This window comes from Herpailurus yagouaroundi, unplaced genomic scaffold (assembly GCF_014898765.1).
Source record: "Herpailurus yagouaroundi ecotype Mexico unplaced genomic scaffold, PumYag 185, whole genome shotgun sequence".
Classification (NCBI taxonomy): Eukaryota; Metazoa; Chordata; class Mammalia; order Carnivora; family Felidae; genus Herpailurus; species Herpailurus yagouaroundi.
Window position 1 is genome coordinate 8210657 of NW_024412416.1, and position 17309 is coordinate 8227965.

Sequence of the window (17309 nt, forward strand, 5' to 3'; positions counted from 1 at the left end):
TCAGGTCACCACACCTCTGCAAAGCCATTGTCAGGGCGAGAGTCAAGGCTTGGGAAGGGAGGGGTGGGATATTGCTAACATCTGTTGATGGTGATGGTCTGAGATGGTGATGTTTTGTATTATTTTTTTCTTCCTCTTTGGGACTTGGCTGTGTTGGTAAACAAAGAGGAGAAGAAATCTTCTTTTTCTGTTACATTGTTCCAAAATGGAACTAATTAGACCATTTGGGAAAGTAGTGTGTAGTTCAGGGAATCAGACATCCTGGATTTTCTAGGACAGTGCCGATTTCAAAAACATTCCTAATGTTTCTGTGAACCTATGACATATGCTGAAAATTTAATGTTCAGAGTCCCAACTACATCTTCTTTGCTGCCTTTTGTACAAAACTTGGTGTGTGTGTGTGTATGTGTGTGTGTGTGTTTTGGTTTGAGAATATGAGTGCTCTATCCGCTGGCTTATATGGCAGTGCCACTCAAAGTGTGATCCCCATACCAACAATCGCATCACCAGGGAGCTTGTTAGAAATGCCAATTCTCCAGGGGTGCCTGGGTGGCTCAGTTTGTTGAGCGTCCAACTCTTGGTTTTGGCTCTATTTATGATCTTAGGGTTTTGTGAGTTCGGGCCCCACATCAGGCTCTGTGCTGGTGGTGTGGAGCCTGCTTGGGATTCTCTCTCTTCCACTCTCTGCCTCTTCCCCACTTGGACTGTCTCTGTCTCTCTCAAATTAAATTAAATTAAATTAAATTAAATTAAATTAAAATAAATTAAAAAAAAGAAATACCAGTTCTCCAGCCCAATTCCTGAAATCTGTAATTGAATAGGTTCTCCAGATGATTCTTTTGCATGATACAGATTGAGAAGCACTTCTGTAAAGAATAGTTTCCATAATTACCATTTTTTTTCAACGTTTTATTTATTTTTGGGACAGAGAGAGACAGAGCATGAACGGGGGAGGGGCAGAGAGAGAGGGAGACACAGAATCGGAAACAGGCTCCAGGCTCTGAGCCATCAGCCCAGAGCCCGACGCGGGGCTTGAACTCCCGGACCACGAGATCGTGACCTGGCTGAAGTCGGACGCTTAACCGACTGCGCCACCCAGGCGCCCCCATAATTACCAATTTTTGATACAGTGTATATACACACTATGTCTTTTGACATAGCATGGGAGTCTTAGAGCCAATATGACTTCAAAAATTCAATTCAGAATTTATAAAGTCATCTGAAATGATAACGACAAACTTTCTCAACAGTCCTGCTTCTCCAGCAAAAGGGTATTTATGATGGCCTTTATAGCCCATAAACTACTGGGACTCTATACACTGTTTTCTGTGAAAATGTGGGCTCTGGGAAGAGGTGCCCACTTGATGAAGATTAGTTAACAGCCTTTCTGGAAGGGTTAATGACTCCTGTAGCTCTTACTACCTGACAAACAGGCAAGACAATAGATTTCTGGTAAAGGCTCTGGCCAGCCACCTTATTCTTTTTCTCCCTGAGGGCAATACAGTTGACCCTTGAACAATATAGGTTTTAACTGAGTGGGTTCACATACACACGGATTTTTTTCCCATAAATACAGTATAGTCCTATAAATACATATTTTCATCCTCATGATTTTCTTAATAACATTTTCTTTTCTCTAGCTTACTTTATTGAAGAATGCAGTATATAATACACATAACATACACAATATTGTTAATTGTTTATATTATCAAGACTTTTGGTCAATAGTAGGTTTTTAGTAGTTAAGTTTTGGAGGAGTCAAAGTCATATGTGGATTTTGTTAAATGTTTATACAGTTTTGAGAGGGGGAGCAGAAAGAGGGGGACACAGGATCCAAAACAGGCTCTGCTCTGAGAGCAACAAGCTGATGCAGGGCTCGAACTCATGGACTGTGAGATCATGACCTGAGCCAAAGTCAGGCACGCAGCTGACTGAGCCACCCAGGCGCCCCAGGGTATGGATTTTTGCCTGTGCAGGGTGTCAGAGCCCCTAACCCCCACGTTGTTCATCTATAATTCTGCTCATGTGGTCTCTTCATTGACAAAAGACGGGCATCTGTTTATTTTGTAATTAATAAAAGAGATACGTGACGGGACCTGTCCTAAATATTGCATTTGGATTATGAAGGCTTTGCAACATGTTCCTAACTCAGAAGCGATCACAGTATCTCAGGCATGCCAAGTGGATCATGCCAAGACTAATAAGTTTCTCTACTGAATGCCACATGTGATATTGATATATTTTGTTTCTATTCTTACAACAAATCGCTGACGTGGGTATTATTATTTCTGTTTTAAAGATTAAGAGGGACATCTGGGCAGCTCAGTCCGTTGAGCGCACGACTTCAGCTCAGGTCATGATCTCACAGTTCGTGAGTTTGAGTCCCCCGTTGGGCTTGTTCCTGTCAGTGAAAAAAATCTGCTTCAGATCCTCTCTCCACCTCTCTCTCTCCCCCTCCCCTACTTGTATGCACATGCTTTCTCTCTCTCTCTCTCTCTCTCTCTCTCTCTCAAAATAAATACACATTAAAAAACGTTTTCAAAGATAAACTGAGGCTCAAAGGAAGTGTTATTTGTCAAATGTCACACAGTGCATCTGTGATGGAACTGCCTGTGGACCCTTTTCCTACGGTCTTTCCCTGACATCACACGTCTCTGACATGCTGCAGGTTTGAGCCTAGGAATGAGGGGTTCTCTGGAGTTTACAAGCAACATCGACGTATTCTGGGGAAGAAAGGATCACAAGCCACAGAGGAGAATGAACACTCAGATATCATCTACTCAAAGAGGCCTTCTCTGGCCAGTCTCTCTAAAATAGGAGCTACTTTATCTTTCACTATTACCCAATCCTGCTTTGGTTTCCATAGCTCTTACCACAACCGGACGAATCACACAGCAATTTCCATCTCTCCAATTGGGACCTAAGCTCCAAGAGAGCAAAGACTGTTTTGGTTACATCTTCACAACCTGTACCTTGAACAATATTTCACTCGTGGTAGGTAGGCACTGAGAGGTGGAGGATACATCCTGTATAAAAGTAGAACTCTAACTCAGAACTTGCGGTAACCTGTCCAGGAAACCAGGCCCTTATCTTCACTGAATAACCCAGGAAGCCAGCCCGCTTGCCAGAAGTTACACTTGTAGGAAGCCAGGTTGCTATCTCTAGCGACAATCTAGGAAGCTAAATCACTTCTGTAATGATCGACCCCAAAGAGCCTGGAATTCATTAATAACTGACAGGGCCTCTAATTTCGGTCCTCACTTCCAAATTAGGATCAAGCAGAGAAAGCCAAAAATGCACCCACAGCCAATCACGCAGGATGCCCCTCTTCGAGTCAGCCCCCTTCCACGCCAAAAGCCTCCAATCAGGGCACACCTGAAGCCTTCCTCTTTCTGCTATAAAGTCTTCCTAGTCCTCTGCCTGCTTTCAAGTCTCCGTCAAAACACAAGTGACGGTGGCTGAGTCCCTTGCAAGAGCAAGCTCGGGAATAGGTTTTGCTTTTCCCATTTGGCAGGTCTTTTCTTATTTTCACATCAATGATGGATGTTGACTAATGAAAGAACAGATATAACATGAGCTGGGAAGACCAATCAGAGAAGCTTATGAAATCTGTAAGAAGAGGAAAGTTTTAGGAGATATACTGTTTGTGTAATAAACATATTGTGTGTGTGTGTGTGTGTGTGTGTGTGTGGGGAGAGAGAGAGAGAGAGAGAGAGAGAGAGAGAGAGAGAGAGAGAAAGAGAAAGATAAAGGCAGTAGAGAAAGAAAAGCAAAGGGATGATATTTAAGTGAGGCTCACAGAGCGGCCCTGAGGGACATTAAGAAACAATTTTGGTGTTGAATCCCTGGAGGGAGGATAATTAGCATTTTTTTCCCCCAAGAAAAGTGTCAGAAGTAAGCCCCAAATGAGTGTATAAGAATCAGCAAGTGGTTAGGAGCTACCTTGTTGCATGTAGCGTGGTGGGTGGCGGGGGTGGGGGGGGGTGTCAAAACTCCTAATGTTTCATTGGCTTCAGCTAAAGACCAACAAATCTAAAGATACAGGGACTCAAGAAAAATGAGCACAAGAATATTATCAACCCCCATAAAGGTAGAAGCAACGTTTACAACTGGGTCAAAGTTTGGCCATCAGCCTTTGACAGGGCTGTCCACAAATTGGTCTAAATTTCCTAGGAGAGCATCCCATTGTTTGGATCCAGAGTCTAAGTTAAGGGAGGGAGAGGTTACTTGAAATTTGTATATTCTTACAGACATTGTATATTCTTGTATATTCTTACAGATGTTCTTACAGACATCTTTTTTTCATGCCTTGGACTGTAAATTTGCCTTACAGGCTCATGTCTCATCAAGCTCTATTTTCCTGGCTGGTCTAGCTCACAGAGGCCTGTGATTTTGTATGCCTGTGCGCCAATGTCCACGACACATTTCAGTGTTGGGTCAGGCAGCACACAAGGGTATTCTTGACCTTTTTATGCATAATATGCATGTCCGGGTCTTGACAGAATGTGATTAAGATGGAGAAATTAAAGGGCAAAAGTGAGATCCAGTTATTTTCAAAGCAACTGTAATATACCAGATCAATAACGTGCGGCTTGTTTTTACACCAATCTTTATGGTTTTTGACAGATTCCCCACTGCATTAAGTGCTGTGTCTTTCTGTGTTATCTAGGCACCCTCTGACAGGTCAGCTGGTTTCACTGGGATTATTTCATACTGGGTTGAAGCGTAATGGTTCATTCTGGGCATGCTGAAAGGCAGAATTTGTAACAGTGTGTGAGCCCTGTGATTCACTGGTGAGATTGTGATGATGAATTACTTGCCTGAGGGGCAGACACAAAATGCTATGAGATAGACCAACGCCATTATCCAGGCATTCTTTGGTGTGTTTGGGTCATTTTCAGCTGTGGATGTTGCTTTTTTTTTTGTCCAAGACGGGATGGAGAGAAGTCTCTTGCTGGCCAAATGCTGGAGGCACCAGGATAGAGCGTGTTTCCATTCTAAAATTATGAGGTAGAATCCAATCTCCAGACACTATCTGGTCACCTCCAAGCTCCCAGAAGAACTTCATTTAAGCTACCATGAGAACATGTTTGGATATATACAATTCCATGCTGTGTAATATTATTATCAATAGATTTACTGATCTTTTGCTAATTGTCCTTACAAGAACAATTCCAGAATTGTCTACTGGTAGATCATGTCTATGTCTCAGGACTATTAAAATCCAATTTGTTTCTCCTTATATCTCATCTCAGTCATACCTTCTCTGTCTTGCCTTGTTCCTCTTTAATGACAACAGAAAACCAATATCCATACTGATTCTTACCCTGTAACTTCAGAGTATCTAAAGGCTTGAGTGATTCTGTATTAATCCAAGTAAACTAATCCTCTTTGTGGCAATGGATAAATCCCAAAATCTCAGTGGCTTAACACAGGAAAGGTTAATTTCTTGCCACAATCAAAGTTCATTATACATTGAGTAACTGTCCTCCATCTTGGAGAGGTACCATTTTGTTTTTAAATTTTTTAAATGTTTACTTATTTGTGTGTGTGTGTGTGTGTGTGTGTGTGAGAGAGAGAGAGAGAGAGAGAGAGAGAGAGAGAGAGAGAGACAGGGGAGGGGGGGAGAATGAGTGGGGAAGGAGCAGAGAGAGAGGGAGACACAGAGTCCAAAACAGGCTCCAGGCTCTGAGCTGTCAGCACAGAGCCCGATGTGTGGCTTGAACCCATGAACCACAAGATCATAACCTGAACCAAAGTTGGACATTCAACTAACTGAGCCATCCAGGTGCCCTGAAGTGATGCCATTTTGAACGTGTGGTCTTTAAGACCTTCATTGTGAAGTGAGGGCTGAAGGTACGAGATGGAAGGTCATTTGGAAGGTGCTTGGCACTCATATCCCACTGACCAGCTGCATTTTCCTACCAGGAAATGAACAGCATTTGTTTGATATTTAATGAGAATTTGATGAGCATTAGTGGTGTCCACCACATTCCTTTCAATTCTTTCTTTTCTAGGCAGATACTCTGTGATTTATTTGTTCGTAAATCTTTATTGCCTCTGTTTTTTCCCCCAACCTCTAACATTTTATTTGTCTCCGTTTACTTGGTTGCTGAGGACCTCAGAAGAGAATTTTAATCAATCTGAAAGAAGGGTTTGTATTATCTGTGATTCCTAGATCCATATCAAGACCCATAATAAATATTTTTTCTCAATTATCTAAGTTGATGGAGGATGCTGTTCATTTCCAATTTCAGCTTCACTGGAAACCATGGAGGCTTTTCCCAACTAGGACTTGTGGTGTTTTTTTTTTGTTTTGTTTTTTTTTTTTTTTACTTTTTAGTTTTTTAATCTCATGAAATCACCTGAAATGTTTGCATATACAATCAACATTTCCGTCTCATTCTTTTTATTGGTGTAGATGCCCCACTGAGGCCTCATGCACTGATGCCCAGTGAAGATGATTTTCTCAGTGAGCCGGTTCTTACCAAGTCGTCTAGAACAGGAATAGCTTAACTTTTCACTCAGTCATTTTATTTTATTATTTTCCCTTTTCAATAAAATGTGTGCCCTCTGGGATTAATTCACATTAGGAGGCAAGAATCAAGTTAAACACATCCATTAAAATGCATATGAAATGAAACAGCAGAAGATTAAAAGAGCCTGTATTTTAAAATACCAAATGCATGGCCATTTTGCAAGGAAACGCAAACAGTTAATAAAGCACGACAGCCGTGTAAATGCTAGGAGGTGGCCATCTGTCCTTCCGTCACCTTGCAAGAGGCCCCACCCTTTTTATGCCTTGACGCTAATCTTAGTGAAGCCTATGTGCAAAATTATTTTAAAATTAGTTGAAGCTGCTGTGAATAGAACACCGTGTTTCCAGCTAAGCATCGAAAAGTGCATGAGGGAGACACTTCACATTTCTATCCATCCCCCTCAAAGCCCATCTTAACCTGCAAACTCTCTTCTCTTGGGTCTGAGAGACCCAGGGCTCCCCTGACCCACAGCCTTGGGCACTTTGGCACTCTGGTTGTCTTTAACCCTTCAGTCTGTTAACTAGAGCATGGCTGTGCTTGAAGGGTAGAGCTTCTCCACGAATGAGGCCTTGTAGAGCATGCAGCATTCCAGAGAGCTAGAGAAAGCACACCTTGGAGTTGCACAGATATGGAAGCTAAATCCAGACCCTGGCCTCTATTACCAATATCCCCTGTAGGAGGAAGGATTACCTTCCTTATGAGAAAAATGTGCACGTTGATTAACTTCAATGGTAGGATATTTGTAGGCATTAACTAGAAATATATGTGCATTAACCTGATACACAGTAAGAGCATAATAATTGATAACTCTTATTTGCTTTTTTTCCCAGTATAACCTTGGGAACCAACAGTTTACCTGTTTGGGGTTTTCTGGGTTCAACTACCTTTCATTTGGCAAAACCTGGCACTATTTATTTTAGCTTTTACTTCAAAACACAGATAAGAAGCAGAAACCCATTCTGACTAAGAGCTTTGCCCAAGGGCATAAAGTTATTGAATCACCCAGATTCAAGGCATTAATCCTGGCTTATTGAGGATGCAAATTTGGAATCATGTTCCTTTTCCTTTTGAGTTGGAAGGAGCCTTGGATGTCAGCGGGTCCCCACAGGCAGCCCTGACGGGACTTTGTGAGAGGGATGAATATTTGAGAATATTATTCTTTTTGAGCTATAAGGGATCTTTGTCTATTACCTCATTTCCATTAGCATTACAAAATGAAGGGCTTTCTTTACCACAAAGGTTGAACATCAGCCTGAGGTAGTAGCTGTTAGATTTTTCTAGCCCATAGTATATCAGGAGGTTCTTTTCCCTCATCTCAGGGATAACTTTGAAGGAAAAGATTATGAAATCAGGGAAATACTATGAGCTGAGTAAAAAGAAGAGATTTAAGTGAGGAGTTGCTGTTATTACAATGGTGCCTTTAATATTAGAAACTATAATCCATGCATACTGGGAATAAGGATCATGAATCAGCTGTAAGATCTTGTTTTAACCAATTCTAATTCACAAGATGTATCAAATGCCTTCTCTGCACTTAGCTTTGCTACTGTGGCTAGGGAACTAGGAGAGTGTGGGCTGGAATCCCTGCCCTCACATTATACAAAGCGGTTCAGAGATAAAACTTACAAATGTAAATTACTTATGGAATCAGTATCACAGAAATTAATTAATTGTCAAAATTTCAGTTCCAGATAATAAGCGTTATAAATGAAAGGCAGAAAGAGGTACCAAGCCCTGTCAAAACAGCTGAGGAGTTTATTTTAGGGGAAAGATAAGGAGGTTTTATCCATTTTATAGGAGATATTCGCCAGATATCAAGAGGTGATGTTCAGCAGGATCGAAGGACAGATGAGGTCAGTACTAGACACAGAAATTATTTTGGCCCCTACACGGAGGCGATAGACATGACAGAAATACATTTGCTAAATGGTCTTCAAGCAACATGTGCAAGAGTTATACAAATACTTGTTAATTTTTTAGAAAAATATTTTATATTTTAAATACTTTAATATGTTATTAACTGTTTAGAAAAATATTAAAACTCAAATAAAAATGAAAAACAAACCATCAAATAAGTTTTATACATAAATTTCAGCATATTACATCATGCTTATGCTTTACTATGTTTTCAGTACATTTTAAAAAAGTTTTTTTTTTATTGTTTATTTTTGTGAGAGAGAGAGAAAGAGACAGAGAGACAGAGAGAGACAGAGAGACAGAGTGTGAGCGGAGGAGGGACAGAGAGAGAGGGAGTTGCAGAATCTGAAGCAGGCTCCAGGCTCTGAGCTGTCAGCACAGAGCCCAACGCGGGGCTCAAACATATAGACTGTGAGATCATGACCTGAGCTGAAGCGGGACGCTTAACTGACTGAGCCACCCAGGCGCCCCTACAATTCGTTTTGTGTAGCTATTACTTTAAGCTTTTTCTGCTTCTGGATATATAGTTGGTCTTTTTAAACTTTTTTTTAATGTTCATTTATTTTTGAGGGAGGGGGATAGATAAAGCATGAGTGGGGGAGGGGCAGAGAGAGAGGGAGACAGAGAATCCGAAGCAGGCTCCAGGCTCTTAGCTGTCAGCTCACAGCCCGATTCAGGGCTCGAACTCACAGACCGTGAGATCATGACCTGAGCCGAAGTCGGACACTTAACCGACTGAGCCACCCAGGCACCCCCATAGTTGGTCTTTTTGTACAGGTGCCATGAATTTATCCTTTTCTTCTAAATTTCCGATCATGGAAACTAGTACAAGCAAACTCAATCACACATCCCATGGTGAAACTATTATGGTGTAAACAGTTCTAATGCTTCTTGGTAGCTTTGGGTGATGTTGTATGGGATTCAGCTCTGAAACAAAATGTCCAAGCACACTTAACACTGGGGAAAAACAGTTTAAAAACATAAAAAGCACAACTGTGACTATATGCAACAATTTATCTGTGAGGATCAGGATTATCCAGGCACCATGCAGCTGAAACAAAATGCAGAAATAAATTGAATGCTAGGTTTGATGTAACATCCAACACCTCCCCACCCCAAAACTTATGCGATAAACATTTTAAAGTCTTGAAGCTTGCCTTATTGGTCTCATTGGTTTAGTTTTTATTAATTTTTTTAATGTTTATTTTATTTTTGAGAGAGAGAGAGATAGAGTGAAACAGGGAGGGGCAGAGAGAGAGGGAGACACGGAATCTGAAGCAGGCTCCAGGCTCTGAGCTGTCTACACAGAGTCTGACACAGGGCTCAAACTCGTGAACCACGAGATCATGACCCGAGCTGAAGTCAGATGCATAACTGACTGAGCCACCCAGGCGCCCTTCATTGGTTTAATTTTTAAGCAGTAATTGCTGTTATACAAAGTTTAAAATACCTCAGTGTTGAACAAATAAGCCTTTTTAAACATATATGGTGAATCTGCATTTGATTTTTTTAGATAAAAACATTTATGATTAAAAGACATTGAAAACTCTTAATTTAGGGGCAGAAAACCTGAGGGCTGGTTCTGAACCTTGGCATCTTCAGGACTGAGAGAGATGTAAAGGAGACATAGATGGGCAGGGTGTGGGGGCACAAAAAACAGAATTTTCTGCTGTTAACTTTCAGCATCTTGAATTTCCATGATTATCCTTTTTTTTTTTAACTTTATTTATTTTGAGAGAGAGAGAGAGAAAGAGAACATGCGAGGAGCAGAGAGAGGAGAGAGAATCCCAGGCAGGTTCCACGTTGCCAGCGCAGAGCCTGACATGGGGCTCGAACTCACAAACCGTAAGATCATGACCTGAGCCAAAATCAAGAATCAACGCTTAACCAACTGAGCCACCCAGGCGCTCCTCCATGATTTTCTTTTTGATAAAGCATTAAGAGGGCTAGGGTATCCCCAAATGGGATGATTAATCTAGTAATAATTGTTAGATGACTAATGCTTCAAGGTAAAAAAAAAAGCATGTGTGTCCAGCAGGAGCACCCCCCTCCCCACCCCTCCTATGGTCAAAGGCCCTGCGGTCCATCTGAAAGCCAGTGCTCTGGTTGGCAACCACTGCTGTCTACAAAGAATCGGTGTCTCTGGAATATGAGGGCGCCTGAGCCATGAGGCCCTGGGACAGGACGCAGAGGTCTCTTGTGGGAGACGCTGGAGTTAGGAAACCAAAGAAAGAGCACTTGGTACGAGACCCAATGAGAACAAAAGATTCTAGGAGAAAGGTTTCTCCTCTCTGGTGACTCAGAGGAAGGAAATCCACATTAAGGGCTGCTCATTGTTGAGGTCAAGCAGGTACCACTGAGAGCTGTGTTCAGATGGACAGATCCATTTCCACCATGCATGGCTCTTCTGTGACCAAGAGGATTTGCTGAAACAACCCTATGTCGAGAGGAAAGACAAGACTGGGAAGGAGAGACACCCCCCACAGCTCACTGAGAATCAGAGCTGGAGGTAGAGGGAGAGCCAGACAGGTGGAGGGGAGTGAAACTAACCAGTCCTGTTGATAAGCATTCACCATGGCTTATTCTATGCCAGGCTTGATAATAGGTCCCATGGCCATAATGAAAAAATGAACACACAGCTCTTGTCCCCCAGGAGCTTACAAACTTGAGGCGACACGATCCATAAGTAATGACAACACAATGTGACAGGGCAGGGGGTTGGGGATCTCCTAGGAAGTTAAGCACAGGATGTGATAGGGGCCAAAGAACATTTAGTGTAGTCTCCTTGGGCTTTGAAAGATATGAATTTGCCAAAGAGGGATGGAATAGACCATTTTCATATATAAGAGATAGTCACACAAAGGCATGAGGTGAGGGAGGAGAATAGTGAAGGGGGAACCTCAGTCAGAAAACCAGGAAACAAAGCTGAAGACAGAGGACAGGTGATATCATGAATGCACCAATGTGGCCTCAAGTGGCATACATTCTACTCATGGAAACAGAAAGGCAAATTATTAGGCAATACAATACAGAGGGCGTAGTTGACTTTTCTATCGCTGGAAGCCATGATTAATTTCAAGAGGAGAAGTGGAACATTTAAGAGGTAATGTCATCAGTATGCCTTCCTGTAAGCAGACTTGAATAAAGAGCATCACAGAGTTCCTTGATGAACTGCATACATTGGGAAAAAAAGCAAGGTTTTCTTTGATCACAAGGAAAAATGCATGTTGTTAGGTACAGTCATAAATACTGAGGAACTGATGTGATGGGGAAGAGAAAATTAAGGTTAGAAGAGGAGGAAAAAGATCTTGCCAGAGGAGGGGAGACCTCAATGTGTCTTTAAGGATGAAGAGATATTTAGTAAGAAGTCAAGGAGGGTTAAGGACATGCTAGCAACAAAGACCAGCTTGTGCAGAGTCACGGAAATGAGACACGGGTGAACTTTTCAGGGGGCTGGAAAATGCATGTCCTTGCAGAAAAAGTGGATGTCAGTGTTGGGGAGCCCCTGATAGATGTTAAACCAGAAAAAGACAAGAAATGGAGAGCCTCAATAAGAACTTAATCAGTTCTTAAAGAATCAGTTCACTTAAAGAAATGTGAATTAGGAAATGTGAGAAAATTGCCTCTATAATTTCTTTAGCCTGTGCAGTCGGTGCTTGAGTTTTTGTTGAGCTATAGTTTTATATGTCCTCTCTCTTTGAAAAGATAAATGACATTTTTCAAACCCAACTTGTTTGGTGAGTTTCCTGAAGGTGCAGGAGTTCTTAACCCTTGTCCTAGAAATTTCTTCCAGATAAGATGGAGCTGGAAAGGAGACTTACATCATGGAGGGGCACCACCTTGCCCTTTTTTGATATTGTCACCCATGCTTATATTATCTGCCACCATACTATTTACTTGATTACCTATTTTTTTTTTCAATGTTTATTTATTTTTGGGACAGAGAGAGACAGAGCATGAACGGGGGAGGGGCAGAGAGAGAGGGAGACACAGAATCGGAAACAGGCTCCAGGCTCTGAGCCATCAGCCCAGAGCCTGACGCGGGGCTCGAACTCCCGGACGGTGAGATCATGACCTGGCTGAAGTCGGACGCTTAACCGACTGCACCACCCAGGCGCCCCAATTGATTACCTATTTACCAAAAATATTTCCATGTGACTCTCTCTCTACCATTTTATGACACACAGATTACATTTCTGATGAGCACAGGTTTTAATTTATTTTTATTATTTTTTAAATTTTATTTAAATTTATTCTATTTATTTTTTTAATAATTTATTGTCAAGTTGGCTAACATACAGTGTATACAGTGTAGTCTTGGCTTCGGGAATAGATTCCCATGTTTCATCACTTACGTACAACACCCAGTGCTCATCCCAACAAGTGCCCTCCTCAATGCCCATCACCCATTTCCCCCGCCCAATGGAATACTACTCAGTGATGAAAATGAATGAAATCTTGCCATTTGCAACAATGTGAATGGAACTGGAGGGTATTATGCTAAGCATGGGTTTTTAAAGGAATAAAGGTTGCAAAGGAAAAATGCGAGTTAGAAGCATAGACTCCTAGTTCTTATTCGTAGAGACAAAATCGTAGACTAAGGTGGGACATACAAAGCACTGAACACAACACAAATGGCCCTTTAAGCTTTGTTTATAGCAAGAGGCTTTAGCCTGTTCCTTCGATGGTGATATGATTTTAACAGGTGAGGGGGGAAGAGAGGTATTCATAATTTACTCCACTGTGAGTTCTTTAGCAACTGAACTAGGCTTTAAAATGGTGAGAACAGGAAAAAACTGTAAAAATGACACAGACTACTCAAGATATATAAGGAAGTAGGGAGAGAATGTTTACCTGTTTAAAGAAGTTTAAATCCTCAGCCTAGATGAATTCCATCCCAAGGTGCTAAAGGAACTTGGCAAATGTAATCTCAGAATCACTAACTCTAATCTTTGAGGATTCTTGGCAATCAGAAGATTAAAGAGAGGCAAAAAGGAAATCCTGAATTTTGAAATTGGATAGGGAAGTTGAATCCTGGGCATTATAGATATTGACATACAGATATTTCTCTTGGGAGAAAGTTGACAGCAGTATGGTGTTAGATCATCAATTCTCTCCAGAAGCTGTATGAACCCCGAGTTATCTAGAGTTTTACACAGTCTTTGTCGAGAAAGACCATAGACTCAAAATTTTAAACAAGGCCTGTTGTTTGTAAGCAATGCATCTCCGGGAGGGGAACAAGGGGCTGTTTGGCAGCTCTGAGCCCGGGGTACCTCAACACCGTTTTTTTTTCACATCAGAATCACATGCTTTCTTTTGTGCTTGAAAATCACCTGGCACCCCCTCCAAGACCTGCTCTGTGGTCAGCAGGGGAGGAGGGCCCTTACACTGGTTGGTAGGGAAGACAGTTATTATAAGGTTCAGCATAGAATGGAAAGGATGGCCTTGGCACCATGAGTCAGCAAACTTCAAAAAGGCTATTTGAAAGAATAAGGCTTGGGGGTGTGCCTGGGTGGCTCAGTCGGTTGAGCGTCCGACTTCGGCTCAGGTCATGATCTCGCGGTCCGTGGGTTCGAGCCCCACGTCGGGCTCTGTGCTGATGGCTCAGAGCCTGGAGCCTGTTTCCGATTCTGTGTCTCCCTCTCTCTCTGACCCTCCCCTGTTCATCCTCTGTCTCTCTCTGTCTCAAAAATAAATAAACATTAAAAAAATTAAAAAAAAAGAAAGAATAAGGCTTGAAAGCAATAGGGATTTACAATATGTCACCCATTTGTGCGGAAAAATGGGTTTGTATCTAAAATGGTTTAAGTTTGTCTAAGAGGGTAGAACACTGCAGGTCTCTTTCTTAAATGAAATTTCAACTTTTGGAAACACAATCTGAAGTTCTATTGGTGACGGAGGACTGGTTTAACAATGACAACATATAAAGAGGGAGATTTTGTGTCTCTTTATAGAATGAAAAGTCCTCTCTTCTTCCTTCCCACTGCCCCCCCTTACCCCCAGCCCCTGTCTCTCTGTCTCTGTCTCCCACACTTCCATCCTTCAGTATTTGTATGCAGTTTCTTCTGTGCTAGGTACTATGATGGATGCAAACCCAAGTTTTCTCAGATTCCTGGCACTCATATTCTAGTGGGAGAGTCTAATGCTGTCATATTGTGTCATAAAGGCTAGACACAAGACAGATCCAAAAAGGTGTAGAGAGAGCTGGGAAGAGGACCAGAAGAGTCTCATTAACCTTTTGCGACATTTTTCATGTTTGCCAACTGGGAAATGGAGATGGGTGCTTCAAATAGTAAGCACAGCATGTGCAAAGGCACTGTGTTGGGACAAGGCCGGAACATCCGAGAAGCATGCAAGGTTTGGTGTCATTGGAGCTTGGTCTGGAGAGACAGAGAAGTGGCTTTATTTATAGAAGCCAGCTGTTGGAAGTGGCACTATCAGGAAGAATTCAGAAAGGCTTCTTCTGCATTGGGGCATAAACTAGTCTGCTCTTTGGCCACAAAAATCTCAGCTTGTTTTTCAGTTTATTGACAATTAGTCCAAATAGTGACAATGATACACAATGCTTGCAGTGTTTTCCTTTGGCTTCCTTCTTCCCTCTCCTCATCCCTCCCCTCCCCTTTACTCTCCTCTCCTCCATCCCTCTCCCCTTCCCTCCCTCCTTCCCTTCCTTCCTTCCTTCCTTCCTTCCTTCCTTCCTTCCTTCCTTCCCTTCTTTCCTTCCTTCCCTCTTCCTTCTTTCTAGTAGGAATTTGTAAAGAAAATAATTGGTAGAAATAGTTAAACCAATATATGGAAATGAAACAGTTTAATGTAGAGTCAGCTTAAATGAGTAATCTATTTATTTAATAGACTATACATTGCATTATTTTTCCTTCATTCATTTGCTGAACAAGTACTTATTGAGCACCAACTTACGCTGGGCCCTGCATGAGCCACTGGGAAAACAGGAGTGACTGAGATGCTCAGTGTCTTTGATCTCATGCTTTCTCATTCTGTGGGCAGGAGGCAGGCAGTGGGTAGGTCAGTCACAAACAAGTGAATATTTCGGGGAGTGATACATCTGAAGGAACATACTGTTTTGGTCATTTGCCTTTCTGTACTCTGGCATATTTTGGAGATGAGGTGACGAAGGAATATAGATCAGAGAAACTATTTCCTGACTGTTGCCGGAAGGCATCCTTCAAGGTTCTGCACTGCTGAGAGATAGGGAAGGGAAGCCTTGCTGAGAATTAGAGGAACAAGGAGGGTCTCGCTTGCTCTCTTTCAGCAGCAAGTAGAGACCCCAGCACCCTTCACCAGTTCCGGCAATCTGCTCTGTGTTCATTTATGGGATGGACAGTCAGGTGCCGCTGCAAAGAGGGGGCATTGGAGAGACTCAGGAAAGCAGAAGTATATTACACTCACGGGACTCAGGGACAGGGCTACATGGGAAACTTCTGGGTGGTCAGGAGGCAGAATGCATACAGGACTGAGCCCTTATTAAGGTTTCTGAGGGAAAGAAAAAGCAGGGCAAGGGAAACAGTTCGGGAGTGGTTACTTCGGATAAATTTCGTGGCCTCTAACCTACGGGGATGGCCTCTAGTTGCCTGGTCCTGGGATGATCCGGGTACGGAAATATTGCCTCCTGGGGTGTATGGAGCAGATGGAGGAGGTCTGGCTTGGTCTGCTTAGGTTGCATATCAAACGCATGCTCCCAGCCGAGTCCTTTGCTATCAAAAGAATTGGCTGGCTGGGCGCCTGGGTGGTTCAGTGGGTTAAGTTTCCCAACCTTTGACTTCAGCTCAGGTCAAGACCTCAGGGTTCTTGGGTTTGAGCCCCACTTCAGGCTCTGCTCTGACAGTGTGGAGCCTGCTTGGGATTCTCTCTTTCTGCCCCTGCCCTGCTCTCTCTATCTCAAAATAAATAAACTTTAAAGAGAGAGAGAGAGAGAGAGAACTGGCTGGCATTAAATGGGGGCAGTATCTCCCTAGCCAGAAAGGGTTTTAGGAGGTCAAAACATGATAATATACAGAAAATGAAGCAAGTAAACACTACAAGGCTTTATTGTGGAGCCTTCTGCCCTATCCCACGCTCGGTCACCCAACTTGTGCAGTGCCTCCTTCGGGCTTCCTCACAGGCTGGTGTGTGTGAGGGGGGCTCATTCACCATGTGGCTTCTGCTAACACCTCCTTTCTCTGTTTTCCAAGTCCTGGGGGACTCTCAGGACTTCTCACAGTCACTAATAACTTCTCAGCCTTTCTAACACCTCTGTAACCAATTTCTTCTGCTCAAATCTCTCAGTTGATGTACACAGAGTGGTTCCTGTCATCATTCCTGCTGACAGGGAGGGTGACTGAGAATGTTGCTTTGGGTTGGCGGGTCAGGCATGGCCTCTCTGTGGAGATACATTGGAACTGAGGTGTGAACAATGTCAAGGAAGAAGCGAGTTGCATCCAGTCTAGAGTTGACTTGGCAGAACTTGGATCTTCACCTCAGTCGCCCCTTATTAAGAATAGGAATTTCTATTTCTTTAGCCTGTCCGAATATCTTCATAGCCGTGTGCAGGCTCCTAAGTCCGTGTGGTGGACTGAGTTGAGATTCCTCCTGTTTCTCAGAAGGTTTGGTTGTCATCTGCCATTCTTCCTGCAAGCGATGACTTCTCTGTCACCTTATATGGTTTTGAAATTGTTCTCTTTCTCCTCTACTTTTTCTTTTCCCTAACTCCTGATTCCTTTTTCTGTCGTATTCCCCTTTTGGAAATCAGCTGTGCTGAGGCAGAATATGAGGCGACATATATATCTCCCACCCTATATTTTGTCACACAGAGTAACTGCTGGACTCATCTGAGATGAAAAGAGCTCTCCCATTGTG